A 24,585-nucleotide genomic window follows, 5' to 3' on the forward strand; every position below is an offset into this window, starting at 1 on the left:
AGATTCTCATTAAATATTTGCAAGTATTTTATTTAGATATATTACCCACATTTATTATATTGTTTAATACTTTGTATTTTACATTTATAATTACATAAGAAAATGTAATGAATTTTAAACTCTATTCCCATTTAGATTCTCCTAAATCTCTCCAGTTTTCCCTAGTTAGCTATACAAATACTGTAATTTTATGTTTGTATAGGGACACAGAAAACGTTTGGAAGTGCTGACTTGCAAAATCTGATTAAAGCAACAAGCTGTCTCTTCTGAGAAAAGCACACGGAAATCCAATTTTACATATAATTCTGGAGTATTTTAAGACCTTCTGAAAACTATTCATGGAGTTCTTCAGTTAAGGTTTTCTCTGGTAGTGAGGAAAAGGGCTACAGGATACCCTGCACAAGTATTTCTCCTTTCAGCTGAATGTTTGGAAGGTACTCCATAGGAGTGAATTTAATATTGAAAAGACAAAGGCATCTTAAGCAACTGTGAGCTCTGCTATCATGTATAGTTAAGTTTACTTTTAGAAATCTCTTAAGGCTCTGTAAAAAAAATACATATGTTTACATATACAAGGAAAATATCCATAGATATATGTAGAAATCCATTTTGTATTTTTTAAACATGTTGAAATTTGAGGACCCCCAATTTGAAAGGAACAAGAAGAATGACTATTATTGGGCTGGGGATGTGGCTCAAGTGGTAGCGCGCTCGCCTGGCATGTGCGAGGCACTGGGTTCCATCCTCAACACCACATAAAAATAAAAACAAACATATTGTGTCCACCTAAAAAACTAAAAAATAAATATTTTTTTAAAAAAGAATGACTATTATAGATTTTTGTATTTCCAAATTACTCTTGCTTAAATTATCCAGTTTCTAGATTAAATAAGGTGAAGGTAGAAATAGCTAAGGTAAGCCTGAAGGTACAGGGTTTAGTTTATATAAGTTAAATGTACATATCTGTAACATAAATACATGTTAATTTATAACTTTTCTTGTGAAGGTCAAATAAAATAATAGAATATTACTTAATGAGAACTGATGGAGAGAAGTGATTTGTGCTCTAAAATTATTTTTTGACATGGAGAGAATGATCTCAAGTAAGCAAAGCAATTTGAGTACTTTATTATTGATATATCATTGCAAATATTTGTAATATTTGACTATCCCTTAGCATGAAATAAATCATAATCACATAAATTTCAAAAATATTTAAAATCAAATTAAACAGAAGTGTTTTTTTTGGTTGTTTTGTTTTGTTTCCGTTTGTTTTTTAGGGTTAGAATGAAATCCAAATGTCCTAAGATTTAGATATGTGTACGTCCCTATACTTTAAGAGACAGAGCAGAGTATTTAATAAAATAATTAATATGGTAAGAGTCACAAACTTAGCTCTGAGTAGTGAATTCTATAACATGACTTAAGATATTAACCTCTTTTAAAGTTTTGAAACCCATATAAAGGGACTACAAAAAGGTCTTCAGTATAATCATTGGGTATATAAGGAAAATCAATCTTGGTGTTAGAAGAATAAGAATTGAGTAACCGGTTTACTGAAATTTTTTTTTTATGAGAATATATCTTATAACTGAGATGATTTAGAATCATGTAAAAATGATTTTAAAAAAATTTCTTAAAGACCCAAGAGAGGAAAAAAATAAATAAATATTTAGAAATACATACATTTACACAAAATATCATACACATAAAAGTAGACGAGAAGATGAAAAAGTTAAACACACACACACACACACACACTCACACACAAACACACACATCCTGGAATCTTAATGGTAGTTGGTAATGTCTGGGCTGAAGCAGAATGCTGGCCTAGTGGGGCTGGGGTTGTGGCTTAGCAGTAGTGGGCTTGCCTAGCACGTGGGAGGAGGTATTGGTTTCAATCCTCAGCACCACATAAAAATAAACAAATAAATAAAATAAAGGTATTGTATCCAACTACATCTAAAAAAATACTGGTCTAGGGGTGTATCACCCACGTGGCAATGGAATCAGGATTACTCTGCATGGTGTGGGCTGGCGATGAAAAGACTACATGGACACGGAAATAATGTTTTCCTAAAGCTTGGGGGTGGGCGGCTCTGTGACCTCAAAGGTCTTCCATACTAGAAGACAAAAGAGAGGGTACACCTGGAATCCCTTTATTTATAGGGAAAAGACAACAAGGGATTTTGATAGAATATTCTACACCAAAGAAGGCAGGGGATAAGGTTTCAAGGGGGATTATCCAGTCCCATCGTCCAGAGCTAAAGAACTTCTTTGCCCCACAAACGTGAAGGCCACTTGCCTGGCATAGCACCTGGTGTGTGATACCAGATGGACACCCCCATTACTCAAGGCTGAGAAAGGATCCTTAGCTCATGGGCAGGGTGGCCTCCCACAGGGATGGAACTCACAGGAAGGCTCAGTGTAAAGCTCATTATTTTCTACTTTGTGACTTACGTGGCAGATTCACAAGTATTCATTTTTTAAGACTAAGCTTTATAATTGATAGATTTGTTAGAGCTATTCTGTTAGAATGTTAAATATTAGATTTAAAATTACAATTATGGTTGTTAATAGCACAAGAAAATAAAATCACAGTGTTAATATTTTTGTGTTGAAAAAGAATGTTGGATTGTTGATGTTTTGAGTAATTATAAATATGTAAGAGAATATGTCATACACTTGGCAGCCCCTATAACTCTAATGGAAATGATGTGTAACTGTGTAATAAATACAGCCTCATAATTTTAGAAAATTTTACAAAAATAATGAAGAGTATCAGGATATTAATGTTATACTCACCATACTTATAAACTGAATTCATTTTATTTATAACCATTATTTAAATATTAATAATTTGTATTTAAGTCAGAGAAAAGAACTTTGTGAACGAAATAAAAGTCATAAACTTAATAAATGCTACATGTTTGAAAGTGTGTAGCTAAGTGTGTTAGTACAACCAAAATACAATTCAAAAGCTATTTAGAAAAAAACTGCAAAGTTTTGCTAGATTTATAAATAGATGGTATGATTGGTAACCTAAATTTATAAGCCAAAGGAAAAACAAGGTGTTTTAATTTTTTATCTTAGTAAATATAGCAATAATTTTTAAATCCAAACCAGATTTCTGAATTTTTTGGTGAATAAAAATTCAGTGTTGTAACATCTAACCAATGTTACTTAAACAATTTTGGCAGGAAAATTTAGAATCATGGGCTGTGATAATCATCAAAGCTGGGGTAGGGTTGACATCACCTTATGATTCAGGATTCTTATGAGGTCAGGTACAAAAGAGAAGGACATAGTACTTTGAGTAAGAAATGAGCCAATCAGTCCTAGCATGCTTTAGACAAACTTTCCTAAAAAAAAAAAAATAATAAGTTTAGATTCATTGTGCTGAAAAGATATGTAATAATCATGGCCATAAATTTCATAACACAAAGGAAGAATGCAACCATTTTTTCCTGGGGGGAACAATCAAATTAGCTATAATAAAGAGGCACCTCCAGTTTCTTTCCTTTTTTTTCTTTCTTTCTTTTTTTTTTTTTTTTTTTTTTTTTGTGACACTGGAGATCAAACCCAGAGGTGCTCTACATCCCCAGCCATTTTTATTTTTTATTTTGAGAAAGGATCTTTCTAAGTTGCCCAGACTGGGCTTCAACTTCAAAAGAACTAAATTATTAATCAAATGTAACACAAAGTTTATTACTCAATTAAATGGATTAATGAATAATCATTACAATGAAATGATTAGCCCTTACAGGTAAAGGTTGTGTCATGGAATTCAAAAGTGGGAACACTAGTTCTAATATAATTGTTCTTGATCTTTATTCCAGCTGCTACAAATGACAAACAGTCCAACAAAACTGCTCTTGACTAATCATAGAACCAATATTTGTGAATTTAAAGAAAAGAAAAATTGTATTTTTTTAATAGAAGGAGGACATAAACTTGGTATTAAATAAGGTAGAAGTTTGAAACAACAGGTATTGCAGAGTTTAATTTTCATATTGATCCCCTTTGAATTCTGAGCCCAGGAGCTCATCCTTCATGGCTACAGGTAGTTTAGAGGAAAACTTGGGACAGTAGAGACTTTTGTTGTTTTCTCAAGTCTTTCACTGAAAACTTAAGACATTATATGGCTATAAACTTGGAAACTTTTTTTTTCATTACTATATATTCTATTCACACACCTAGTTTACAGTCGTGGAGTCTATTATTCAGTTCTGCAGGATGTTGGAGAGAATGTTAAGTAATAAGTGTAGAGAATTGTGCAGAGAATTGTGCAGATGAAGCATCACTGTAAACTTTCATCCTGAAACAGTAGGTGTCCTATAAGGTACAGGGTCTTCTCTAGTCACCTGTGAAGTTGAGAACTGTGTTGCACAATTGAGAGAAATGAGGTAAAGACATTTATTTAAAGTCACTGAAGTCTGAGGGGTTTATCATTTGAGAGGCCAGAAATAAAAAGGCTTTGGGCTTGGAGCCTACTCTGAATGCAGATGAAGAACTGTTTCTTCTTTGGGAATAATCTGAAGCTCAATTCCTGAATGTGGGGATAATTTTTGTTTATGATGAAGATAGAATGTAAACATATTCTATGTTTAAGCATAAAATAAATTGGAGTTGCCTTAAAAGCAAGATATTATGCTGCTTGGAAGAGAGAAAAACAATGTAGTGAGTCAGGATGTTTGTGTGGGGGGGGCAGAAGGAGAAAATAATATCTCTATATTTATGCCAAATTATACATATAAAATTTTCAATAGAAGCAAATGTTATAAAACAGAATACATTGCTATATCTATATTCAAGGACAGTCATGTAGAAAACTGTGCATTTCATTACATGAATAGCACTTCAAGTCACATGATCTTCTTTGAAGCTTTCTTTATTTGATCTCCTTTAGACAAAGTGAAAATTCAATTCACTTTAGGTTTGTCAGAAACACCTCATCTTCTAATTATACCTTTTGGTGCATGAGTAGATACAGAGCAGAAGATAATACACTGACAACTTGTAGACCTATGATGAATATCTATTACTATAACTCCTACAGTTTAGAACAAACATGAATGAAATTGACACATTGTTTTCTAGGTATGAAGTAGCCACCATTTTCAACAGAAGAGATAGAAAGCTCTCCTAAAAGAAAGATATCTAGACTAAAATTAAAGCAGAGTTACTTAGTAAAATACCTTAAAATAAGCAATAGAAAAACACTACTCATGAATGTAAAGCTTCTAGCTCTGTATGGGAACAAAATTTGTCATCTTGAAAACTTTTTCTGGGACAAATAAGACCTAAATTTCCAGCAGTGGCAGAGAATTTCAGTTATCAGAACAAGCTGAAGAATTACTGGACATGCTTTTAGAATGTGAGTAAAATAAATCACATTCTCCATGACTGATTTCTACTTAATTTTGTAGTGCAAGCAAGTAGTACTGAAATTCTGATCAGATGTTTTAGTGGTGTTCACTTGTCCCTGTATTAATTTCTGGATATCAGTCCTTATATTATTCAAAACAAGATATATCTCTATGCAATGAACACTGAGAATGACATGATTTATGGCACATATCAAAATCTGTATCAAAGTTTGGACAATAAAGATTCATGGCTATGAAATAAAAGTATAGATAATAAATTAATAACTTGAGAAAGTTTTCTTATAATACTATAGAAAAAGGTATTTCAAACACTTAAACAATGAGTGTATGCTGGAGCTCTGGATCAGGGGGATAAATCAGAAATCTTTTATTTATTCATAAAACAAAGAAGTTTTTATTGTGCAATGCCTGTGACCTTAACCTTGAATACATTGAACAAAATCCCCCTCCCCCATTCCCATCTTTGCAATTAGCCTTTTCTTTTGCCAAGGGGAAAAGCTGTTGCCAAATTACCCCGATTGTCCTGAATAGTGAACAAATAATAATAGGAATGCTTTGAACTCATGGAACACCTTTTATCCAGAAAGAGCAAAACACTTCAAAAAGAATACCTCACACATTCACATAATCACCGAACCCCTCTTGCTGATGGTGGAGATGGGGGTGGGGTGATGCCTAGCAATTATGTGTTCTACTGTGCTCAAAAAAGGAAATTAAAATTTATAGAAGTAAAATAATCATGGTAAGGGAGGGATGAAAATACCAAGAGCAATTCTGCTGGCCTGAGAGTTTATTGACCTCAGTGGTGAGCAAGTGGTTGAATGTGGATTTGGGAGAAATGGATTCACTAGAGTTGGAACTGGAAAGAGGCAGAATAGGTGCTTAGAATGACTCTCGGAATCCCAGAAGTGCTCCATTAAATTGTGCACTGGAATGAAATCTACCAAATTATGCTATGTCTATATATGAATATACCACAATGAATTCTGCATATATAATTATAATGCACTAATTAAAATAACAATAACAATGATATGAGGGAGATGATGAATAGAATAGAACAAACTGATGGAGTTCAAAGGAGGAGTAGGCTGAGTACTGGAGAATGAGAGCGATTAAATTATATGGATGTACAAATATGATGTAATGAATCCCATTACTATGTATAACTATAATGCAGCAATAAAAATGCTTAAAAAATGTGCACTGGAGTATGGTTTTTTTTTTGCCTCATTTTCGTACTCAATTCTGCTAGGGCAGTGGTCCTGTATGGTACAGCATTGCTAAGTAGTCCTGGACATGCATTGTAGGGGTAGTAGCAGTGGTGTTGGGGTTGAATCTGGTTGTCTCCAGACTGGGAGGCAATTCTGGCATCCTGGAAATGATGGCTAGAAGTGCCAAATGTCTGGAGTATGCCTATACCTTCTGAGCATCTATAGCCTTCCAGGCACAGTGCTAAGGACATTGCTTACATCATCTCCTTTAATCCTTGCGAGTACTTTGCACTATGTGTTATTTAAGAGAAGCTCACACATATTAAATATTTTTCACAGATCATTTGAATTTCAGGTTTAGATTCTAAGTTTGGAAATCGGTTCCATGAGGCTCCAAAGGCAATAATCTTCATTCCATGGTGGGAACTTGCATCTCATCTTGGTAACTCAAGAGAATTTAGTTCTACAACACCAGATCTGTTCCATATATCTGGCAATAGTGAATGGAACTAATACTGAACAAGAACCAGTCAGTCATTACGACAATTTTATAACAATGATATTCAAATACAGGACATTTTTGTCTTGTATTCTTGTCTTGTCATTTTTATGGATTAGTAAGCCCTCTTTTTCCTATCCACTATCCATTCCACCACTTTTCCCTTTCTAGAATCCGAGTTTTGTTAGTCATCAAGCCTTTTCTAGTCAATTCCTTTGACACAGAGGATGCTAAGTCCAAAACTGACATCATGTGTAGTTTCTGATTGGTTTAATTGTGGCAATTTCATCTACACTTCCAATGATGGTCCAGGGGCTCAGGCATGAGTAAATCAGTTAATTAGAACTATTCTTAGTCCAGGTATGGGTACTGATGCAAATTGCTCCAATCAGTTCAAAGGGAAGAATTTCAATTGTGTGATTGTAAATGACTCTTTTCTCTTAGTAGATTCTGTCTTGTGTTAGTCAGCTTTCTATCATTGTAATGAAATACTTGAGATAATCAAATTATAAAGAAAAATGGTTACTTTGGCTCACAGTTTTGGATGTTCCAGTCCATGATTGGATCAACTTACCTCATTCTGTTCTCCAAAAGGTTTCAGATGGCAGTCGTGGGAAGCAGAGCAGAGCAAACTTCTTGCCTCATGGCCATGGAAGCAAAACGAGATAAAGAAGAAGGGACTGGGGTGCCACAATCCCTTTTGAGCATGGCTTCAGTGACTTAAGGACCTATCTTTAGGCTCCTTCACCTCCTACAGATTCTACCACCTTCCTATAGTGCTACCCTGGGAGACAAGCCTTCAATACATGTGCGTTTGGGGAACATTTAAGATGCCAATTGTAGTTGGCTTGTTCCATAATTAAAAAATGGATACAAAATTTCAGTTAAATAGTAAGATTAAGTTCAAGGAGTCTATCATACATCCTGGTGACTTTAATTAACAACAAATCATTATTGATATATTAAAAATTGTGGAAAGATTAGATTTTAAGTGTTCTCATCACAAAAACATGGCAAGTTTGTGAAATAATGCATATTTTAAATAGCTTGATTCAGGTATTTCACAATATATATATATATATATATATATATATATATATATATCAAAAATGATGTTGCATACCATAAATGTGTAGATTTTTAAAATGTATCAATTAAAAGAAAAATAGGACAAACTCAATGCTGTAAAAGGCACATAAGAGGGATAATAACCCGTTCCTTTGCAACATTACTGAGTCACGGATTTAACCAAGTCTGAGCTTCCTATTTTTTATGAGATAATACATTTCTTTACTATCTAAATCAACTTAAATCTGAGTTTACTATTACTTTCAGGAAAGAGCTTCCAGGCTGATGAAATAATCATTTAGTTTTTATTACATGTGTCAGTTATAGTCACCTGATGATGCCAATATTATTTGGCTACTCATAGCATCAGCTGGAATATGGAATTTTACCATTTTAAACACACACACACATACACACACACTTGTACACACATATAATTTTATATGAATATACATGTGCACATTTAGGTATATAATGTAGATATTATAAAAAAATATTGATAATACATATAACAGCTAATATCATGTTTACAATTCACCCTTGTACAAGTAGGGCATATGTTACTGATCAATATTTTGTATTTTAAGCTTTTAGAATACAAAAACTGTGTTTTATTATTTGATCTATAAGACGTCTACTGTAGTCTTTTTGGTGATAAATAATGCATTCAGCATTAGAGGGTCTCAATTAGGCATACTGATAGTTCATTCAGTTCTTAGGATATAGTCATCTGGATTTAGACTTTATTTCAAAAAACAAGAGAACAAATTATAAATTTCGATATTAAATCAAAGAGATTTGAATAGAACATACAAAACCAAAGGTAAAAGGGAAAGAATGCATGTGTTTAAAAGCCCATAAGGATTTTGTGGTATCATTTGCTGGACTTAAATCCCCTTGTATGAATTAGAATAAAATCCTCAGAGTTCACATTGGTCATCTCCACCTCCTGCAAGACAGCACTTCCTGCTGATCCCAAAGGAGTATCCAGAAGAAGAAAGGGTTTCTAAGGAGAGAAACAAAAAGTCTTTCAGTTTCCCTGTAGGGTTTGAAGCAGGAAATTCATGTAAATTTATTCAAAAAAGCTTCTTAGTAATTTAGGGTCCAGGTATTGTAAATGATAAGCAAAACTTTTTTTTTTTTTAAGCAGTTGATTTTTTTTTTCCAAACCAAGTCTGAATAAAACCAGCATGAGTAAGAGGTTTGAATTAACTGCTCTAGTTATAAACCTCTTATTTGGCACAATACTTTAATGTTTGTGGAGCCTCTGATGCCCTTAGAGTGTGGGTCCCAAAGTTGAATGAAGTCACATTCACCTCAGAATTTCTAGAAAGTAAGAACATGGGGCCATATTAAAGGTCCTGAAAGAAGAGTTTGAAAAGGAATAAAATTAGACAACATCCATGAAGCCGATGTATTTGTTGCAAGATGTGTAAGGATAATATCACAATGCATACAACACATGTGTATATACTACCAAGACATAGGCTACCTTTTAATTTTATGCCAACTTTTGAACTCTCAGGAGCTATTTTTTTTATCCTACTTTAGGTAAATGCACAGACACTTAAATTGCAACATCAACTTTTTCACTCCACCCTGTACGATGCATTATTTTTCTAGTTTTATATCACGTAAGTAGGTGGCAGAAACAAAATTTAGTGCAGTATTTTTCTGGAAAGCAATCAAATGAAATTGAAACCAGAGGGTAAGTTGAAGCACCCTCTGGTAAAAGAGTCTTAATTATTTGCTACCACTTTGGGAAACCATTACTTTACCAGCTGACAAGTTATTTTAAGAAGAAAAGAAAGATCAGATTAATGTTATAAAAATAAATTTAACAATTGCAACACATTTGTATTACATAAAATTAATAATATGCATGTCCATTCTGCTTTCCTCTGAATGTAATTATATTAAACTGAATTTCTCTTATGTAACTGTAAATTTTAATTTTTTATAAAGCACAGCATAAAGATTTACTTTAGGTGGTGATTAGAAATACTTAAGGATACTCAGAATTTCTCAACTGGAGTTGTAGTTGACATTTATTACTGTTCTTGTTTCAGAATTTTGTTATATTTCTGACATCTATCTCACCATTTATTTGTGACTGATGAGAGAGAAATATATCCAAATGTTAGGTATTATAGTAAAATGTGCTTATTTCATTATTTGAGTTGAGAAAAACACTGAGTTAGGGGTCAGAAACAGATGCACATTCAAATATATATTTTTATTAGCTGTAGGAAAGGATTAAAAGTCCTCATTCTAATAGAACCTGCTGAGAGTAATGAGGTCATATATGTATATATATTAAAACAACCTAAAGAAGGGCCATGTGCTGTACACTATTTTACTAAATATTTGAGAAGTAGATTGGTATATTCATTTGGATGCTTTCAGATCTAATCCAGAAATAGAATAGTTATAAGGTTAATTGTCTTATCCATTTGATGGGCATGATTAAGGATCCTGTCTTTCATTTTCTGAAATCCTCCATGTAGCTTGCCAGCTAACTCACTTCATGGTCAAATATGTCTGCATCTCTCCTGGAGAGATCTCTTTGAAGGATCTATGAAGTTATTCCCTTATATCTTAACCTCATCCCCATCAGAAATTTGTTCATGTATGCCCTCTCTTAACTGAAACAGGAAATTAAAATGATTGGTTTAGACAACCAGTCCTTCCTTTTTTATTATTATTAGTTTTTCAAAACATTACAAAGCTCTTGACATATCATATTTCATACATTTGATTCAAGTGGGTTATGAACGCCCATTTTTTCCCCGTATACAGATTGCAGAATCACCTGGCACAGGTGACTCCATTTTTTCTGCTTCTCCACAGCAGTACTAAGATGATGATTGGGCAAACAAAGGGGAGAGGATGACTATTGCCTAATCACCAACAGTTGCTGCAATAAAATGGCCTCAGATACAATGGATTCTGTGTGCATATATATACATATATATATACACACACACACATATAAGAATATATATTATAAGAATATACATAATTATATAATATATATAAGAATACTTTATATTTTTTAGCAAAACAAAACCCAACTTGAATTGACTTAACAAAACAATTCTAGTAGCTTAACCGATATGAAGTTGGCAAAGTTACACTGGTATTAGGCACGGTTATACGTACATTCAGATAAATTATGATTTCAGCCTATTTTTCTATGAGCCTCTGGGCTCTGTTCTGTCTTGTAGGTCAACTTCATCTTTGTCTTCAGGCTTGCAGTTTGGTAGCAACACTGACTGTAGTAGTTCCAATTTTATATCCTATTCCTTGTGCTCTAGAGGAAGATAAGGCTTTGGTTCTGATTACTGCAGAGGAGACAAAAGTTTAGATCCTACAAAATTTAGCTAGTGTCTCCTTAGGGGCATTGACTCCAGTTGGGGTTTGTGCCCATTCTTAAATCAATAGCTATGATTAAGGAATGGAATATGCCAATTGGCATCAATTGGCAAGGGTCCTAAAGTTCAGGCAGGGTCTGTTATAACGAGACCTCAGCATAGAGAAGGGGGTTGGGTGGTTGGTTCCTCATTTAAAAAGATGAGAGAACATTGGGTGTTGAGGGCTGACAGAAAATGTCTAATCTGTATTAAATTACAGATAAGGAAGTTGAGACATCAAAAATGGCCTGTCCATGGACGAGGACCAGAAATCAAGACTTTCAGCTCTCAGGGAGGTCCTTCTTAAACTATACCCCCAAATTTCCCTTTACTTTTCAATATTACCTCCATAGTTGGTTTACTAATTTACTTGTTATAGTTTTTGTTAACATTTTTATTAGAGCCTCTTCCCTGTATTTGACATTACATATATTTTCTTAGAGCTGAAAGAGATTAGCTTCCCATAAATCCAGTTTTCCAGACTCAAACATTGTTTCAAATTGCCTTTCTGCAGAGTGTGCTTTGTGGCATTCATCTCAATTTGTTGTATTTTAGGAAATGCTGCTAATTTTAATTTTTAATAGGCTGAGAGACAGTGATAGTCTAAGCCTGTTCCTAGTGGATTAAAGTCCTTTAAGACTCCTGAGTAAAACAAATCAGGGGAGATATATTTTATTCTTATTAGATTATGTTCATGAAGATCTTTATGAATTAAGCTAAAGTTAAGTTTCTAATTAATCCTTGTACATTGGTTTATCAACATGATTATCATAATTCACAATCTGTTTGACATTAATTCTACATTGTAGCTAGAAGGTATTTTCTGTGGCCTGACAGCTTGATTTATACAGGAAAGATACTAAATGAGAAGAAAATCTTATTTTGTTTCTTCCTTTAGTCTTAACTGTGTGCTTAGAAAACCATTGGTAAATTGGTAACTGTGATTTGGTTCAGATCAGCTGTCATTTAAAATAAAGTTCTAAAGTGGGTTTAAAAAGAAAAATCCAGCAGACTGGTGAGAATGTTGCTTTCCATAGTAACAAGGTTGGTATGACTTCATTATTTAATAAGAGTGAAGAACAAGAGCTATATTTTGGAATTGGGATGTTTGGAACCTACTACATATTGTGGAAAGCCTGTGCATCTTTGTCACGGGAAGCTGGATTTAGGTTGTAGTGACCTGCCAGTGTGACTTGAAGCCATGGCAAATAGCTTATGGGTCCAATAAGAGGAGACAAGGGACTACTGGTTGTCAATTATGTTTAATAACATAAATTTTTTGGCAAACAAAAACTTACATGGAAGCCTTTGCCTGAGTAGATAAAAGTAAAAATGTTCTAATTAAATCAACACTGAATCAATGGAAGGCTAAAAACTTTGGGAAGACAGTCTTCTTTCTCTCTTCTACCTTCCTCTTCTATCACCCTCTGCTACCAAAGACCTTCAGAAAAACTCCAGGGTTCCATGGATGGTATTTTGAAAATCACTGAAATAGATGATTCACGTAAAAAAAACAGTTTTTTGAGTATCTACTATGTGCTACTTGCTGCGGATTCAATAGTGCAAAAATATAGCAAAACCACATAATGCTCCCCTGCGGTTTATATTGTTGGGAAGGGACAAAACAAGTAAACCATGGGCTGAGGTGTAGCTCAGTGGGAGAGCATGTACTAGTGTGTATGAGGCTCTGGGCTGGTTCCCCACCATAGAAAACAAAATACAACACAACACAACACAACAACACAATAAATCTACTTGGAAAAGCAATGACTGATATGCAGAATGTAAGTAGTGTGCTATGATAGCATTTGATGGGCCTTGGGATTTCATAATCCAGTGAAGGTAGGCAAGAAAGTATCACCGAAGGAGGTGACATTGAAGCAGAGTCTTAAAAGAACTGGAAGTAGGAAGGAAGAAGTCTGATCTCTTCCAGGAATAGCCAGCATGGCTCAAGTATGAGCAAGGCAGAAGGAGGTGGAGACAAGAATAGAGAGAATATATGCAAAGACCATGGCCTTTTTGGCTCTAGGCCATTCTGAAGTTCAAAGAAGGAAGGATGAGATGTGATATTCATTAAAATGTTTTCCCTAGCTGCTGATGAGAGAATGGGAACAGGGATATCAGCTGTGAGAGGGTTGTCTGGGGGTCTAGTGAAAGGTGCTACTGACTTACATAAGGATAATAACAGATAGATATAAAGAAGAGGAAAAAAAAACTGAGGTGTATTTTGCATATAAATTTGACAGGACTTTCTGGTGGAGAAAATGTGTGGGATGAGAGGAAGGGAGATATCAAGGCCAAAGCTTGATTTTATATTTAAGCCACTGATACATGCAATGAGTTTACTGAGATGACTAGCACTAGGAGAGAAAGAGGCGGGGGGCGGTGGGGTGGAAATAAAGTTTTATTTTTAATATATGAAATTTAAAGTGTCTTCTAGGTAGCTTAGCAAAGATGCCAAGTAGGCAGTCTGACACATAAAGCAGGAGAAAGATCAGATGATGCAAATTTGGGAGTCTTTGACATAAAGATTATATTTTAAACAATGGGAAAGGATGAGATCAGAGAAAGAGAGAGGGAAAGTAAGAGGAGCTAGACAAAAGGAGATGGCTAAGGTCCAAGACCTACAGGGCTCCAACTTAATACTTCTCCAGGAAGATCTCTCAGGTCTTTTCTAGTTCCAAGATGTCTAAATTGTGTTGTTAGAAGTGTTGGATCTCCTTTACTGTTCTTGTTAAGGCTCCTTCTGCAATCTTCTCTTACTTGTCTCAGATTGTGTTGTCTGTATCTTACTTCTTCCTCTCTTCTCCCTTAATTGGATATATGTGGAAGTCACTGCTTAGCATGGCAATAGAGGTCTATTTCTCATGTATGTTATGGTCCTAAGGTGGAGTCCTCTCTTGTTAGGATTGTAACATAGTAATGGGACAAAAATGACTTTCGGCTACCAGCTGTCAAGCATTTCTAATACTATTAGAGTTACAGCCTGTGGAGAACTTCCCAGTATTTCCTCAGGACTCTGCTTAGATCCTGACCATGACAGACTAAGCCCCATTATATAGTTTTGGATAGTCACTTCAGAGGGTCCAGATGATGAAAATTGCACCTCCAATATCTGTGCTAATTGAGAAGTACAGAGGTGATGTTTCATCTTCTCCTGGGAGAGTATGCAGTCCCCTAGACAGAAATAAATTTTACCTCTGCATGCCAAGTGAGGTAGGCTATAGTAGGCTGGGTTACCTCTTGTTAGGAAGACATGATATTCTATGAAAATTCTGACTCCTGGCATTTGGCCTGTTTTGGATAAAAGCAATATCCTCAGGACAAACCACATGTAAATAAAAATTGTCTGTGCTGAAACTTGCCAAAAATCTAATTACTGAGGACATGTTAAAAACCCTCAAAATGTTAAATCTGGAAAAGAGGAGGTAGGGATGTAGCTAAGTAGTAAAGTGCGTGCTTAGCATGCATCATGCCAGGCCCAGGGTTCAATCCAAAATGCATGCACACAAGCCAGGCAGAATGGCACATCCCTGTAATCCCAGCAGCTCAGAAAGCTAAGGCAGCTTCAGCAATTTAGTGAGGTTCTAGGCAACTTGGTGAGAACTTGTCTCTAAATAAAAAATATAAAAAGAACTGGGGATGAAGCTCACTGGTTAAGTGCCCCAGGTTTCAATCCCCAGTACAAAAAAAAAAAAAAAAATTGCAAACACATACACAAAACAAAACAAACAAACAAACAACAACAACAACAAAGAATAAAAGAAAAAAGGACTGGAAAAGAACTTAGAGAGTAACTAACCCACCATTTTGTTGTTACTTAACATCTAATGTTCTCTGCTGTGGGTCCATTGGAGGTCTAAAGGTATTTAAATTCAAAGTTAGAATTACTGTAGCTAAAAATAGATTTGAAGTTACTGTCCCTTTCCCTAATGGCCTATCCCCTTTCCAGAGCTTTCTCTGTTGTACTAAATGGCACCACTATTTACCATATTTCTCATGCCTCAAATAGAAAACTATTTGTTTATTCTTACTCCCCACTTTTTCCCCACATGGAATATTTACTCTGTTAGCAAAATTGGGGGTTTCCACCTTTAAAGTACATCCCATATTTGATTATGTCTTCTCCCTCCATGGCCATCCCTCACGTGCACTATCATGTGTCCTCTGTACTGGTTACTTATTGTTTACCAGGTTGATTATCTATTACTGTAATAATGCTGTGTGGCAAACCATCTCAAATCTCACAGTCTTATAACAAAGAATTATGCTTATTTGTCTGCAGGTCAGTCCTTGGAGACCATCATTTCTAGTGGATAATTGATGGTCACACCTTCCATTTCTCTCTCTCTCTCTCTCTCTCTCTCTCTCTCTCTCTCTCTCTTTGGTAATGGTACCCCTGGATCACTATAGCTTTCAACTTTCCTCAGACACACAATTCACTTGGCTTGCAACACTTGCCATCCCATTGACTCTGGGGATAAGTATAATGCATAGTAGGCCTGGGGTATGATCCGAAAGAAGAGATATTCCCTCTTCCTTGGACCATGTGGAATGACATGGAATTTACCTGGAAGAGAAGTCCATCTTGCTATTACATGACAACTAGCTAGGGCTTTTGGAGGAGCCCTCATGAAGTCTGTAGATGAAACCAGAAGATCAAAAAGTAAAGGGGAGAGACAGAACAGTTTCCTGATGGCATCATTTGTTCAAACCTTGCCTGGAACCAACACGAGTTCTGAAGTTTTATGTTTCAGAAACTATAAATTTCTATTTAATCCAGAATGAACGAGTTTTCCTCTTCCTTGCAATTGAAAAAAAAAAATTCTGATAGAAGATCTTAGATTACTACATCATTAGCACTTAAGGAAACACCAGCTCTGCCCTGCAGATTAAAACACTGAAGAGCAGAAGAGAAACAAATGTTCAAATCCTATGAGCACCTTTCTATGTATCACCTTACTTAATCCTCAGATGATCCTCCAAGGTAAATGTACGCAGCTGGGAGTTAAAGCAATGGGAGCTGAGGCTCAGGGACATTAGATTTCCTAAACTTGACTCTCATTGTTCTTCAATGCTGGATGCTGTGAGAGAAAATGCATGTGGGAATGGTGCTGCAATTTACATGCCTGCTCTCCTAGGCCTTTTCTAATCAGTGCTTCATTCTCATTTTTGTCCCCGCACTTGCCATTGATTTCTCACTTTAACACATCTAGGCTTAAGTTTTTATGCTGCCATATTATTACTGGTCCTTACAGTCATGCTGACAAGAATGCAGACTTAATGCTCGATACTTAATGTCCCAACATAAAGGTATCCACATTCTGGATGAAGGAGGAGATGGAAGTATATATTCAACACCTCTGATCAATAAGACATTTAACCAAAATGAGCAGATTGATTTTATTTACACCTGCAGCAATGGGCTCTCTGAACCTCTCCTTAGAGCACATATTGTTCAGGGCATTGGCAATGACAACATTGCTAAGGATCAATGAGAGCAGAAACCACATTGAGCAATGGCTGGCTGCATCTGGAGAGTTAGCTATTTGTAATTAAATGCATTGAAGGCAAAACAGTTGAATTTTTTTTTCAGGCAACTCTTTACTCTCCTTAAAGAGCATTTCATACCAGGTAGAAGGTTTTCATGTTGACCACTATGTTCTGGATAGATGCCATTAAAGGATTGATTCTCTAAAGGGAGAGGAGGTTGAGACAGGAGCTGACTTTGTCTGTCTGTGGAGGTGATACTGCAGCCAGCTCTTTTGTTTTATGGCCAGTGAGTTCTGTGTCAAGAATTCCAGGTCTGACTCTTGACCATCTGGGGAACTCTGACAAGTTAATGCTCCCCAGGATAGCTAAGCATACCCACAGAACTTGGTTGGTGAAATCAGTCTGCAGGTTATTTATGACTTTTGTTTTATAATTGGTTTTTACTGTACTCTGGAATTCGTAAGTGACGGCTCCAACTCCAATATTTGTTTCTCTTTTCTCTTTCAAAATGTATAATTTATTTGCTTTTTGCTTCTTCCTTTGCTCTCTTTCAAAATCTATTATTTATCTGTGACTGTCTTCCCTAACAGCACACGCAATCTGATCCTCATTTGATAAATGCAGCCCACGAAATTTGGCCTTCTATCTGATTGTGCCCAGCCCTGTTGGTACTCACTCTTAGTTCCGTCATCCTGAGGTTCACTTAGGATAGACTTGCCAAGCAGTCTCCAAATCATATGCCAACTATGAGTGAATGGGGGTGGCTGTGAATACCCTAGGCAGAGGCAGGCTGTGTGTGGGTTCAGCTATGAAGAATGGAGCAACTGGTTAGCAATGACCGCCATGGGCACCACAGAGAGGAGACGTGGCAACACCCTTTACAAGAGCCTGGAATGGGGTAATAAGGAGGTGCATTTATAAGTATTAGTCATGCATGGACTTGGTAAGGGACAAAGCAGTACTTTTCATCCTGTTCTAGGAAGTTTTTTGTTTCCCAAGCTGAAGTTGTCACATTGGCAAGAAAAAGAAGAAACATTCTGAACACGATGAAGCTGGGAGTAGTTTCCCCAATCTTGTAGCACAGTATAAGCGTCAAACTGAAGACAGCATGCAATGGTACCCTAACCAGAAGCCTGGGGCATAACCTTGCAGGTATGCACTTTGCAGACCATGTGGATATTAGTGTCCCAGCCCCTGGAGTGAAGATATGTATGTGACTGTTGGTCCCAAGGGTTAAATGAAACCTGGACTGGGCTGGATAAAGCCATTTTTGCATGGGCTTTATCATGTAATATAATTTCTAGGTAAATTTTTCCAAATTACTTTTAACCAGTACCATAAGCTATTAATGTCCTTCAACCAAATGTATGCTTTTACCAGGGGTAATTTTTTGAGTGCCAACTCACCTTGCATACTTGACTCACCAGTTTTCACATCAGTCTTTGTTTGGCTTCCCATGAGGACACAGTATCATAGATCACAGTCCTAGAATAATTGGGCTATGAAAAATTAGGCCTCCAGACCGTTTTCTTTATTGGCAATTTAACAAAGCAAACACATGTCCCATGTTTTCATGAAATATTCTCTGTCATCTCTTGTCAGCACCCAGGACTCCTGAATTTCAATAACATATGTCCAGTTGTTCAGAATTACTTTCTATCTACTCTGTATTTTTATTTAGTGTTTTATATTGTCCCCACCAAGAGAGCGATGAAGCTTGAAATTTATATAATTCCTTGTATCCTTGTATAATTAACATAATGCTAGATACAGCAAAATGATTAAGATGTAAAATATTCATACAAATACCTTTTATTATTATTAATTTTTGTTTATTTTTGTTTTTTGGGGTACTGGGGACTGTACTCAGGGACACTTGAACACTGAGCCACATCCCCAGCCCTATTTTCATATTTGATTTAGAGACAGGTTCTCACTGAGTTGCTTAGCAGCTCACTATTGCTGAGGCTGGCTTTGAACTCACAGTCCTCCTGCCTTAGCCTTCCCGGCTGCTGGGATTACAGGTGTGTGCCACTGCTCCTGGCTTACATTATTATTTTTATTAAAGACTAATAGCTCTGGTAAAGGGAACCCATTATCTGACTCTTTTGCTTAATAAGATTTGAAGAAAACTTCTGTATACCCAGAAATTTTGTGAGTTTGTCAAATGCCACCTTGTTTTACTGAAACTTTAAGATTGATGTGGGTTTAATTTTTGCATCAATGGTTAAATCAGCTAGAGAGAGATATTATAGTCAGTGGAGAACTTGATAGAGAGGGTAAGACTTTCAGTTACAACTCTACAGGAAACTTCTCTCTATTTTGTTTCATTGATTTAAATCACTTTATTTAACTCAAAGAACAAAAAACAACTAAAAAAGTAAAAGAGTATCTTTTTGGAGTTTATAATGCAATTTACCTAAGAATGATTTATTTTACAAATGATATTGCCTTGTAAGAATCAGAAAAATTTTCCTCTCTCTCCAAAAAGAGGAGAAAATTTCTCCTCTCTCCAAAAAGCTCTCCACTTTAGAGGACCCATTTTCTGGTACATATCTATTATAGCCTTTTTATGAGTAAAATCTGAGATGTATATAATAACTTATATTAGGAAAATTAAAAAGCAAAATCTCAAATAGAAACATATCACATGTTCATTCAGTTAAAGCAGGAATTGTTATCATTACTCTAAACCCAACCTCCCTGTTCTAAGTTTGATATCATATGGAGGAAACATAATATTGTTTATGGTTTGATTTAGGCAAAAAAAATGTAATGCATTGTTTTTGTCTTCTCAATAAAAAAGGTCTAAAAAATAGTTCAAATTCCATTGTAAATTACACTAAAATTTCTGTTATTCCAGATGTTTGAATCCTGACTGAAGTTGTTTCCTTGGAAATAATTCATGAAGAATCCATGTTTAGGTTCTTAGTGGATATTGTGATGCATACCTGTAATCCCAGCAACTCAGGAGGCTGATGCAGGAAGATCATGAATTTGAGGCCAACCCCAACAACTTTGCAAGAGCTTCAGCAAATTAATGAGACTCTAAAAAATAAAAAAAAAATAAAAAAATAAAAGGACTGGGGATGTAGCTCAGTGGTAAAGCACCCCTGGCTTCAGTCTCTAGTACCAACAACAAAAATGCAAATATAATCTTATAAGCATAGTGTTATTTGGCCATAAAAAAAATAACCTGAGATGTCTGAACTTTGACCATGGGTTCATTACTTTAGTTCTAAAAGACTTTCCACTCTTATAGTGTCTTTTATTAAAACAAATACTTAGATTTAAAACTACATATAAAAATTAATAATGGGGAGTGGGAGGTAGATAACTACAAAACCTCACTGAGTTAACACTTAAAAATGGTCAACAAAAGGAGATGTGGCTATAGAAAGCAGAAAAGGAGAAGTAGGATATGGGATGAAGAGGTAGAATATAAGATCAGATGTGGCTATGGAGGGACAAGTAAGTTATAGAAAGGAGATGTGGTTTTGAAAGAGACATAAGAAACATAGAGATATATGGCTACAACCAGGAATAGTCAAATAAAGGCAGGGTGTTGGAGCTCAGAGTGTTTTCTACTAAAAGAGAGTGGGGTGGCCTTGGAAGCCAGAAGGCCACTTGGACCTTCCCCAGTCTTTCTGTGTAAGAAATGGTTATCAAGAAATTCTCTGACTACCTTGCTTGAATCTAGGTAATGTGACCCTCACTCCAGAGGGGCCCTCCCTCACACCCAGGGGAAGGAATGCCACACAGGGATGCCAAGAAGGGCCTGAATAGACACGCCTGCTGGGCTTCCTTAGTCTCAGCCTATTACCATTAAATCATACTCTTTTCTCCAGTCTTATTTTTGCTCGGCTGTCCATTTTTTTTGGCCAAATGTAAGCATAAAAGTAGTTTCCCCGCATCTTAGAGCCTTCATTTCTGAGTGCTCCTATGTCACATAAAACTGATTAAGTAAGTTTGTTGTGCTTATATCTTGCTAACCTGTCTGTTATAGGAATGTAACAGTGGTCCACATCATCTTTAGAATATACCTCTGAGGCTTATTTTTAAAAGGAATATGTTTTCCTTTTCCTCTTCCTCTTCTTCCTCTCCCCCTCCCTAACCTGGAGACAGGGATCAAGATAACCTTGAGTTATCTGTGCTCCACAGGAAGGAGATTTCTGCCAGAGGATCTAGGAAGTGAATATCTCCAAAATTAACAAGTGAACCCTAATACAACATCAGGGTCCCCTAGGCCCCCTGTCAGGGCACAACACCTGGAATATAGCCTTTGAATAGCTCCTTTACAAATCTCCTGTTTCTCCTGAGGGGGAGAATCACAGCTTCAGGGACAGGAGTCCCCTGTATTTCTCCTTTGCTAGCAAAGCAATAAAACAACTTTTTCCTTTTTCTCAAAACTGTGTCCTCATTATTAAATTGGCATTGGGGATAATGACTGAGCTTTCTGTTACAGGGACATCAACCCTTACCCTTATGTTGCATGAGGAAAGATTCACACCTTTCTCCCCTACATCAGGTTCTAAAATTTGCCTGGTCATCACAACCAACTGGAGAGGCTTAAGGATGATACTTTTTAAATTTTATGTCATTCAGAAAAATATAATATGATATTCTCCTTCTAAGAAACTGTCTTTAATTGTGGAAAAAGTTCAGAGTAATCATCAAAACTACAAATAAAACCTAGGCAGGCTATTATGCAAATAAACAACAATAAATGTTGGCAAGGATGTGGGGAAAAAGGGACACTCATACATTGCTGGTGGGACTGCAAATTGGTGCAGCCAATATGGAAAGCAGTATGGAGATTTCTTGGAATATTGGGAATGGAACCACCATTTGATCCAGCTATCCCTCTCCTCAATCTATACCCAAAGGACTTAAAAACAGCACACTACAGAGACACAGCCACATCAATGTTTATAGCAGCACAATTCACAATAGCTACATTGTGGAACCAACCTAGATGCCCTTCAATAGATGAATGGATGAAAAAAATGTGGCATATATACACAATTGAATATTACTCAGCAATAAAAGAGAATAAAATCATGGTATTTGCAGGTAAATGGATGGAGTTAGAGAAGATAATGCTAAGTGAAGTTAGCCAATCCCAAAACACAAATGTCGAATGCTTTCTTTGATATAAGGAGGTTGCTTCCTAATGGGATAGGGAGAAGGATCATGGGAGGATAGATGATCTGTAGATAGGGCAGAGATGTGGGAGGGGAAGGGAGGGGGCATGGGGGTAATTAATGATGGTAGAATGTAAAGATCATTATTATCCAAAGTACATGTATGAAGACAAAAATTGGTGTGAATATACTATGTATACAACCAAAGATATTAAAAGCTGTGCTTTCTATATGTAATAAGAATTATAATGCATTTGCTGTCATATATAAATAATTTAAAATACCTAGGCAGAAAGGCAAATTACTATGAGAAGAAAAGGGCGTGAATAGCCTTTTATTCTCATTTATACTCCTGGGTCTGAGTGTTTAAAATGTAAGTCACTAATAATTTTCATTCCATAAAATGAGGTGAATTGTTCAGATGGAGTTAATATCCATCTATATCTCTTTGTGAACCTTGAAGAAATGTGAACATGTTTTCTTCAAATCCCTTGAAACATTTTAGAATATAGGTATATATGATCATAATATTGCTGTAGATAAAACAGGATGACTGTAGTACATTACACAAATAATTATCCCTTCTGAAACTTTATTGTTTTTTTTTCTTTGCTAGGAAAGGAGGCATTGGCTTAGATAATTAAATAAACAATGATTTTCTTTTTTGCCTCTATGACAAGAAAATATATGGTAGGTATATTCATTTTATTTTTTGACACTAGTAGGTAATAATTTCCTGAGTAAATCATATGTGATAATTGCTTCTCATATCATTTTTACATGGGAAAACATATAAACAACCAATACTTTTTTATTAGAAACTGGAAAGAATTTCCTCAGTTATGTATTATATTATATTATATTTTATATAATATTCAGTACTATTCAGGATTTGAAGCTTAACTAGAACAAAAAAATAGAAAAATGAATAATATATATATTTTTTGGCATAATGAGTTAGAACAAACCAGAATGGTGAGTCTCCAAGTCCTGGTCCTCTTTGCAGATTCAGAGTTTTCTGGATCATAACTGTGACTGTGTTCTCCACTGTATGAATAAATGACAGGTCTCCTAAAACATCAGTCCTTTTACTGTTTGGTATCGCCTTTCTTTGTGCTCTGTGGGACCTGATGACTTATCAGGGACAAAGGTCCTGATTTGAAGCCTGTTTCTTAGCAGTGAGCTACGGGAAACACATTGGATGATAAGTGGATATCCTATTCTCTTTTTATGGTGACTCAAAAATACTGGAGAAATGTTTCAATGAATTTTAGGAAGACTTCATAATATGTGGTAGATAATATAGTATCATGTGACTCTGAGTCTCTTTCAGCAAAGACAGATTCTGCTGACAAAACTGCAAAAAGAATATGGTATCAAATTATCAAATGCCCATGGTACACAATGGGCTTTATAAGGTTGAGTGTGAAATGCACCAATTTTGCATTTTGAAAAGGAAGAAACATACATTTCCTGTATCTGTCATCTACAAAATGCTTTCAATCCCAGGAAATCCTACTGTTCTGGCAATGACACCAAGCTGCAGAGAGAACATGTATTATACCCTCCCTTTATCAGCATGAAACAAAGGATCAGTAAAAGGTTAAGTGCCTTCTCTGTGGTCAGGGCATTAGAGAGTATTCTTTCTATCTTTAGAAGGTATTCTAAAGATAGAAAATGCAGTGAAGTCCTAAAGGAGAACCCAGAAATCTGGAATACGAATCTTCAGAATCAAAATCTCATGCGTCCATGCCTGGTCTTAGGAGCATTACTTAAGCTGTCCTTAAGCAAAGGTCTACTTTATTCAAGGAGGGGAGAAGTAGAAGAAATGAGTTAGGTAACCAAACAGCTCAGGACAGAGGGAAGTGATTACTTACTCTCTGAAAAAAAGGCAATATGCTTGAAAAATGGGGGTGGGGATGCGATTGAGGATGGGGAGGGGTAACAACTAGGAGACAGAACTTGATACTTTATTTTGAGCTCTCAAAAATATATTTATGGCAATGTGAGAGGCTCCTATAAAGGAGAAAACATTTTTTTCCTTACCCATAGCTAGGTTCATGACTGAGATTGCTGTAACAAGCTAAATCAATGAGAGAAAAACACATTTATTTAATATAAGTTGTAGATGACCAGGAGATCTTCAGGAATAAAGACTGAAAGAAACAAGGAAAACTATGTTTAGGTTAGTTAGATGAAGAGTGGTCATAGAGTAAAATGATTAGATAAGGGAGGGATAGCTAATGGAAATGAACTTGGGGGATGAACTTAGCAAGCAAGGCCTGTTTGTTTAGATCCTTCTTTCTTGTCTTTCTCTGTTCCTTTTTTTTTTTTTTAATACCTTGTGGGTAAAGGAAAAAG

The 24,585-nt window shown here is 35.7% G+C and overlaps 1 long non-coding RNA gene across 1 annotated transcript; it reads right to left on the minus strand.

Annotated features, from left to right (window-relative positions):
• Positions 1-8,528: 8,528 nt before the first annotated feature.
• Positions 8,529-23,284, minus strand: LOC107144776. The gene is made up of 4 exons (XR_001503831.2): positions 23,193-23,284; positions 20,032-20,128; positions 18,487-18,565; positions 8,529-9,180 (listed from the first exon to the last, which is right to left on the minus strand). It is a non-coding gene; the product is annotated as an uncharacterized LOC107144776 (long non-coding RNA).
• Positions 23,285-24,585: the final 1,301 nt, after the last annotated feature.

Source organism: Marmota marmota, unplaced genomic scaffold, assembly GCF_001458135.2.
Source record: "Marmota marmota marmota unplaced genomic scaffold, marMar, whole genome shotgun sequence".
Classification (NCBI taxonomy): domain Eukaryota; kingdom Metazoa; phylum Chordata; class Mammalia; order Rodentia; family Sciuridae; genus Marmota; species Marmota marmota.